Here is a 7,563-nt window from a genome sequence, read left to right as displayed (position 1 = left end):
CGGCTCACTCCCGGCCCAGCCATCGCCGCATTTGTTTTAAAATTAAATAAAACAGAGCAATGCGGTAAAAACACTGAATGGCAAATGGGACATCTCCTGAGCTCGCGCACAAGTATAGTGTCAACAACTGCGTTTTATTCTAAATAAGAACCGGCGGCGATAATAAAGGAGAAGCCCAGAAGCATCAACACTGAAATAAAACCAGAAAATGCTGCTAACACTCAGCGGGCATCAGTTAATGTTTCAGGCCCATGACCTGTTTCCAGTTGTGACAAAAGACCATGAACATTAACTCTCTCTCCGCCGATGCTGCCTGACTCGCTGAGTGTCTCCAGCATCTCCTGTTTGTCGCGGCAGTATTTTGCTTGGTCATTGTGATTTTGATTAGTTGCTCCGGGCAGTATTGGGGAAGTTCTGGGAGTGTGCACCACTGAGACAACACACGTGGACCGAGAGCTAATCACAGCCAGCCTGGGGTTTGTTGTTTTGTTCAAGGCCCGCCCAAGCTGCTCACCGCGACCCGGCTCCAGCACCCAGGTGCAGTCTTCGGGGCCGCGCTGCTTCACCGAGCCGCCCGGGAGAGAGAAGGAGCAGAGAGGGCCACGGAGTCATGTGAGTGTATCCCGGGGTTACAGGGCAATGTGGGGGCATCCCGGGATTACAGGGAATATGAGTGTATCCCGAGGTTACAGGGCAATAGGAGTGTATCCCGGGGTTACAGGCAATGTGGGGGCATCCCGGGGTTACAGGCAATGTGAGGGCATCCCGGGGTTACAGGCAATGTGGGGGCATCCCGGGGTTACAGGGAATATGAGTGTATCCCGAGGTTACAGGGCAATAGGAGTGTATCTCGGGGTTACAGGGCAATGTGAGTGTATCCCGGGGTTACAGGGAATGTAGGGGTATCCCAGGGTTACAGGGCAATGTGAGTGTATCCCGGGGTTACAGGGCAATGTGAGTGTATCCCGGGGTTACAGGGAATGTAGGGGTATCCCGGGATTACAGGGCAATGTGAGTGTATCTCGAGGTTACAGGGCAATAGGAGTGTATCCCGGGGTTACAGGGCAATAGGAGTGTATCCCGGGGTTACAGGGCAATAGGAGTGTATCCCGGGGTTACAGGGCAATAGGAGTGTATCCCGGGGTTACAGGGCAATGTGCGTGTATCCCGGGGTTACAGGGCAATGTTTGGGTATTTCCGGGCCACAGATCATCAAACGCAGTCCCTCGGGATGGAGGAAGACTTGGTTCCACGCTTAAAAATAGTCCTTAGGTGGCTGAAGAGTCCAATACGAGAGCTGCAGTCTCTGTCACAGGTGGGACAGATAGTCGTTGAGGGAATGGGAGGGTGGGACAGATTTGCCGCACGCTCTTTGCGCTGCTTGCGTTCGGTTTCTGCATGCTCTCGGCGATGAGACTCGAGGAGCTCAGCGCCCTCCCGGATGCACTTCTTCCACTTAGTGCGGTCTTTGGCCAGGGACTCCCAGATGTCGGTGGGGATGTTGCACTTTATCAGGGAGTCATTGAGGGTGTCCTTGTAACGTCTCCTCTTCCCACCTTTGTCTCGTTTGCCGAGTAGAGCACATGCTTTGGGAGTCTCGTGTCTGGCATGCGGACAATGTGGCCTGCCCAGCGGAGCTGATCAAGTGTGGTCAGTGCTTCAATGCTGGGGATGTTGGCCTGGTCGAGGATGCTAATGTTGGTGCGTCTGTCCTCCCAGGGGACTTCTAAGATCTTGCGGAGACATCGTTGGTGGTATTTCCCCAGCGACTTGAGGTGCCTACTGTGCATGGTCCATGTCTCTGAGCCATACAGGAGGGTGGGTATTACTACAGCCCTGTAGACCATGAGCTTAGTGGCAGATTTGAGGGCCTGGTCTTCTAACACTCTTTTCCTCAGGTGGCCGAAGGCTGCACTGGCATACTGGAGGCAGTGTTGAATTTCGTCATCAATCTCTGCTCTTGTTGATAAGAGGCTCCCGAGGTATGGGAAATGGTCCACATTGTCCAGGGCCGCGCCGTGGATCTTGATGACTGGGGGGCAGTGCTGTGCGGCGAGGACAGACTGGTGGAGGACTTTTGTCTTACGGATGTTTAGCGTAAGGCCTATGCTTTCGTACGCCTCAGTAAATACATCGACTATGTTCTGGAGTTCAGCCTCTATATGTGCGCAGGCGTTGTCCGCGTATTGTAGCTCGACGACAAAGGTTCGGGTGATCTTGGACCTGGCCTGAAGACGGCGAAGGTTGAACAGGTTCCCACTGGTTCTGTAGTTTAGTTCCATTCCAGCGGGGAGCTTGTTGACTGAGGTGTAGCATGGCAGTGAGGAAGATTAAGAGGGTTGGGGCGATGACACAGCACTGTTTGACCCCGGTCTGGACGTGGATTGGGTCTGTAATGGATCCGTTGGTAAGGATCACGGCCTGCATGTCGTCGTGGAGCAGGCGGAGGATGTTGACGAACATTTAGGGGCATCCAAAACGGAGGAGGACGCTGCATAGACCCTCGCGGTTGACAGTGTCAAAGACCTTTGTAAGGTCGAAGCGACAACTTTCCCAGTGGCTGATAACAGGGAGATTCCCCTGTAGTTGTTGCAGTCGGACTTGTCCCCTTTTTAAGGACGGTCACGATCACTGCATCTCTAAGATCTCCCGGCATGCTCTCTTCCCTCCAGATGAGAGAGATGAGGTCATGTATTTGCGCCAGCAGCGCCTCTCCGCCATACTTTAGTGCCTCAGCAGGGATTCAATCCGCTCCCATAGCCTTGTTGTTCTTGAGCTGTCTTATGGCTTTTTGTATCTCGTGCAGTGTTGGGGTTTTACTAAGGTGGTGGTGGGTAACATGCTGCGGGATGGAGTCGAGAACACTCGAGTCAAAGGCAGAGTCTCGATTGAGGAGATCTTCGAAGTGCTCCTTCCAACGGGCCCTGACAGCCTTGGTGTCCTTGATACGTATTTCCCCATTTTTGGCCAGCAGTGGGGTGGGGCCTTGGGAGTTTAGACCGTAGGTGGCCTTGACTGCGATGAAGAATCCTCGCACATCATGGCTGTCGGCCAGCTGCTGTATCTCCTATGTTTTCTCCATCCATCACCATCTGTTCTTTAGGCCCCGGGTTTTTTGTTGGACCTCAGCCTTGAGCAGTCTTTAATGTTGCTTTGCTGCTCCCGAGTTGTGTTGTTGTTTAAGGCTCAGAAATGCCCTGCACTTGCGATCTATTAGCTCTTGGATCTCCTGATCATTCTCATCATTTCTTTTGGCGTCGAAGCAAATCATTCTCGTTTCGAGGGACTGCCTATGATGATGATCATTCTTATCAAACCAGTCCTGGTGTTTCCTGATTGAGCGACCGATCGTCTCTTCACAGGCACTGGTTATGGAGGCCTGGAGGGCAGATCAAGCGCTGTGGGCATTCTGTGTCTCAGGATCATCAAGGCACGCCAGGTTAGCTGTGAGGTGCTGACTGTAAAGGGTTCTCTTAGCTGGGTCTTTAAGTGCCCCAGCATTGACTTTTTTGCATTACTGCTTTTGCTGCCCCCTCTGCTTTGGGGCTATGTTGATGTCGATGATGGATCGGATTAGGCAGTGGTCCGTCCAGCAGTTGTCACCTCCTGTCATGGCGCGGGTGATGCACAGATCTTTGCGATCCCTGGCTCGGACGATGACATAGTCGAGCAAGTGCCAGTGTTTGGAGCGAGGGTGTTGCCACGGTACCTTATATTTGTCCCTCTGACGGAACAAGGTGTTGGTGATGAAAAGTTCATGTTCTAAACATTTTGTCAGGAGTAGGGTACCGCTGGAGTTGGCTTTCCCTACCCTCTCTCTGCCAATCATGCCTCCCCAGAGGACTGTGCCTTTGCCGATCCTGGTGTTGAAGTCACCAAGGAGGATCAGTTTGTCGTCCGCGGGGATGCGGGACAGGGAGTCATGTAAGTGTCTCCCTGGGTCACAGGCAATGTGAGGGTATCCCTGGGTCACAGGGCAATGTGAGGGTATCCCTGGGTCACAGGGCAATGTGAGGGTATCCCTGGGTCACAGGCAATGTGAGGGTATCCCTGGGTCACAGGGCAATGTGAGGGTATCTCTGGGTCACAGGGCAATGTGAGTGTATTCCTGGGTCATAGGGCAATGTGAGGGTATCCCTGGGTCAGAGGGCAATGTGAGTGTATCCCTGGGTCACAGGACAATGTGAGGGTATCTCTGGTCACAGGGCAATGTGAGGGTATCCCTGGGTCACAGGGCAATGTGAGGGTATCTCTGGGTCACAGGGCAATGTGAGGGTATCCCTGGGTCACAGGCAATGTGAGGGTATCTCTGGGTCAGAGGGCAATGTGAGGGTATCCGGGGTCACAGGGCAATGTGAGGGTATCTCTGGGTCACAGAGCAATGTGAGGGTATCCCTGGGTCAGAGGGCAATGTGAGGGTATCTCTGGGTCACAGGGCAATGTGAGGGTATCTCTGGGTCACAGGGCAATGTGAGGGTATCCCTGGGTCACAGGGCAATGTGAGGGTATCCCTGGGTCACAGGGCAATGTGAGGGTATCCCTGGGTCACAGGGCAATGTGACGGTATCCGGGGTCACAGGGCAATGTGAGGGTATCACTGGGTCAGAGGGCAATGTGACGGTGTCCGGGGTCACAGGGCAATGTGAGGGTATCTCTAGGTCACAGAGCAATGTGAGGGTATCCCTGGGTCAGAGGGCAATGTGAGGGTATCCCGGGGTCATAGGGCAATGTGAGGGTATCTCTGGGTCACAGGGCAATGTAAGTGTTTTTATTTTAGATTCCAGCAGCTACAGTATTTTGCTTTTGTATTAATGTAAGTGGGATTGTCAGTGTATCCTGCAAGGCCTTGCTGGGTCCGTACGTATTCTGTACGCACATAGCGAGGCTGGGATTTAAGGGGCATTACTATCACTAAAGTAAAAGTACTCAGTAAAATAATAGAAGTAAAGGGGGACAAGTCCCCTGCAGTACAGAGGGACCTGGGGGTCCTTGTGCATGAAACACAAAGTTAGTATGCAGGTACAGCAAGTGATCAGGAAGGCAAATGGAATGTTGGCCTTTATTGCAAGGGGGATGGTGTATAAAAGCAGGGAAGTCCTGCTACAACTGTACAGGGTATTGGTGAGACCACACCTAGAGTACTGCGTACAGTTTTGGTCTCCTTATTTAAGGAGAGATATACTTGCATTGGAGGCAGTTCAGACAAAGTTCAATAGGTTGATTCTGGAGATGAAGCGGTTGACATGAAGAAAGGTTGAGCAGATTGGGCCTATACTCATTGGAGTTTAGAAGACTTAGAGGTGATCTTATTGAAACATATAAGATAATGAGGAGGCTCGACAAGGTCGATGCAGAGAGGATGTTTGCACTTGTGGGGGAATCTAGAACTAGGGGGGCATAGTTTAAGAATAAGGGGTCGCCCATTTAGAACTGAGATGAGGGGAGTTGTAAATCTATGGAATTCTCTGCCCCAGAGAGCTGTGGAGGGTGGGTCATTGAATATATTTAAGGTGGAGTTAGACAGATTTTTGAACGAAAAGGGAGTGAAGGGTTATGGGGAGCGGGCAGGGAAGTGGAGCTGAGCCCAAGATCAGATCAGCCGTGATCTTATTAAATGGCAGAGCAGGCTTGAGGAGCCAAATGGCCTACTCCTGCACCTATTTCTTATGTTCTTATCCCTGGACCACAAAGTAATATAAGTGTATCTCAGAGTCACTGGGAATGTCAGTGTATCCCTGGGTTACTGGGAATGTAATTGTATCCCAGGGTCACTGGGAATGTAAGTGTATCCCTGGGTCACTGGAAATGTCACCGTATCCCTGGTAGAAATAGCCATAAGACAGCTTAAGAACAACAAGGCTATGGGAGCGGATGGAATCCCTGCTATGGCACTAAAGTATGGTGCAGAGGCACTGTTGGCGCGGATACATGACCTCTCTCATCTGGAGGGAGGAGAGCATGCCGGAAGATCTCAGAGATGCAGTGATCGTGACCATCTTTTAAAAAGGGACAAGTCTGACTGCGGCAACTACAGAGGAATCTCCCTGCTATCAGCCACTGGGAAAGTTGTCGCTAGAGTCCTCCTCAACCGTCTTCTCCCTGTGGCTGAGGAGCTCCTCCCGGAGTCACAGTGCGGATTTCGTCCCCTCCGGGGCACAACGGACATGGTTTTTACAGCGTGACAGTTGCAAGAAAAATGCAGGGAACAGCGCCAGCCCTTGTACATGGCCTTCTTTGACCTTATAAAGGCCTTTGACACTGTCAACCGCGAGGGTCTATGGAACGTCCTCCTCCGTTTCGGCTGCCCCCAAAAGTTGGTCACCATCCTCTGCCTGCTCCACGACGACATGCAGGCCGTGATCCTTACCAATGGATCCATCACAGACCCAATCCACATCCAGACCAGGGTCAAACAGGGCTGCGTCATCGTGCCAACCCTCTTCTCAATCTTCCTCGCTGCCATGCTACACCTCAACAGTCAACAAGCTCCCCGCTGGAGTGAAACTGAACTACAGAATCAGTGGGTACCTGTTCGACCTTCGTCATCTCCAGGCCAGATCCAGACCACCCCAACCTCTGTCGTCGAGATACACTACACGAATGACGCCTGCGTCTGCGTACATATAGATGCTGAACTTCAAGTAATAGTCAACATATTCATTGAGACGTTCGAAAGCATAGGCCTTACACTAAATATCTGTAAGACAAAGGTCCTCCACCAGCCTGTCCCCGCCGCACAGCACTACCACCCCAGTCATCAAGATCCACGGCGTGGCCCTGCACAACGAGGACCATTTCCCATACCTCGGGAGCCTCTTATCAACAAGAGCAGGCATTGACGACAAGATTCAACACCGCCACCAGTGCAGCCTTCGGCCGCCTGAGGAAAAGTGTTTGAAGACCAGGCCCTCAAATCTGCCACCAAGCTCATGGTCTACAGGGCTGTAGTAATACCTGCCCTCCTGTATGGCTCAGGGACATGGACCATGTACAGTAGGCACCTCAAGTCGCTGGAGAAGCACCACCAACGATGTCTCCGCAAGATCCTGCAAATCCCCTGGGAGGACAGACGCACCAATGTTGGTGTTCCCCACCAGCATTGAAGCACTGATCACACTCGATAGTTCCGCTGGGCAGGCCACATTATTTGCATGCTTGACACGGGACTCCCAAAGCAAACGCTCTACTCGGAACTCCTTCACGGTAAACGAGCCTTAGGTGGGCAGAGGAAACGTTTCAAGGACACCCTCAACGCCTCCTTAATAAAGTGCAACATCCCCACCAACACCTGGGAGTCCCTGGCCAGAGACCGCCCTAAGTGGAGGAACTGCATCCGGGAGGGCGCTGAGCACCTCGCGTCTCATCGTCGAGAGCATGCAGAAACCAAACGCGGGAAGTGGAAAGAGCGTGCGGCAAATCTGTCCCATCCACCCTTTCCCTCAACGACTATCTGTCCCACCTGTGACGGAATGTGGTTCTCGTATTGGACTGTTTAGTCACCTAAGAACTCATTTTTAGAGTGGAAGCAAGTCTTCCTCGATTCCAAGGGACTGCCTGGATCAT

The 7,563-nt window shown here is 52.3% G+C and overlaps 1 protein-coding gene across 5 annotated transcripts in view; it reads left to right on the top strand.

Moving 5' to 3' along the window:
• Positions 1-526: 526 nt before the first annotated feature.
• LOC139276165 (uncharacterized) overlaps positions 527-7,563 on the top strand; it is an 82,506-nt gene continuing 75,469 nt past the window's right edge. For 4 of the 5 annotated variants that reach the window (XM_070893732.1, XM_070893731.1, XM_070893725.1 and 1 more), the window contains exon 1: positions 527-612. The gene's annotated coding sequence lies outside the window, so the exon portion shown is untranslated. The remainder of the gene's footprint in view (positions 613-7,563) is intronic. The other variant, XM_070893727.1, reaches the window with a different exon arrangement.

This window comes from Pristiophorus japonicus, chromosome 11, assembly GCF_044704955.1.
Source record: "Pristiophorus japonicus isolate sPriJap1 chromosome 11, sPriJap1.hap1, whole genome shotgun sequence".
Lineage (NCBI taxonomy): Eukaryota > Metazoa > Chordata > Chondrichthyes > Pristiophoridae > Pristiophorus > Pristiophorus japonicus.
This window is presented reverse-complemented; position numbering and strand designations above follow the sequence as displayed.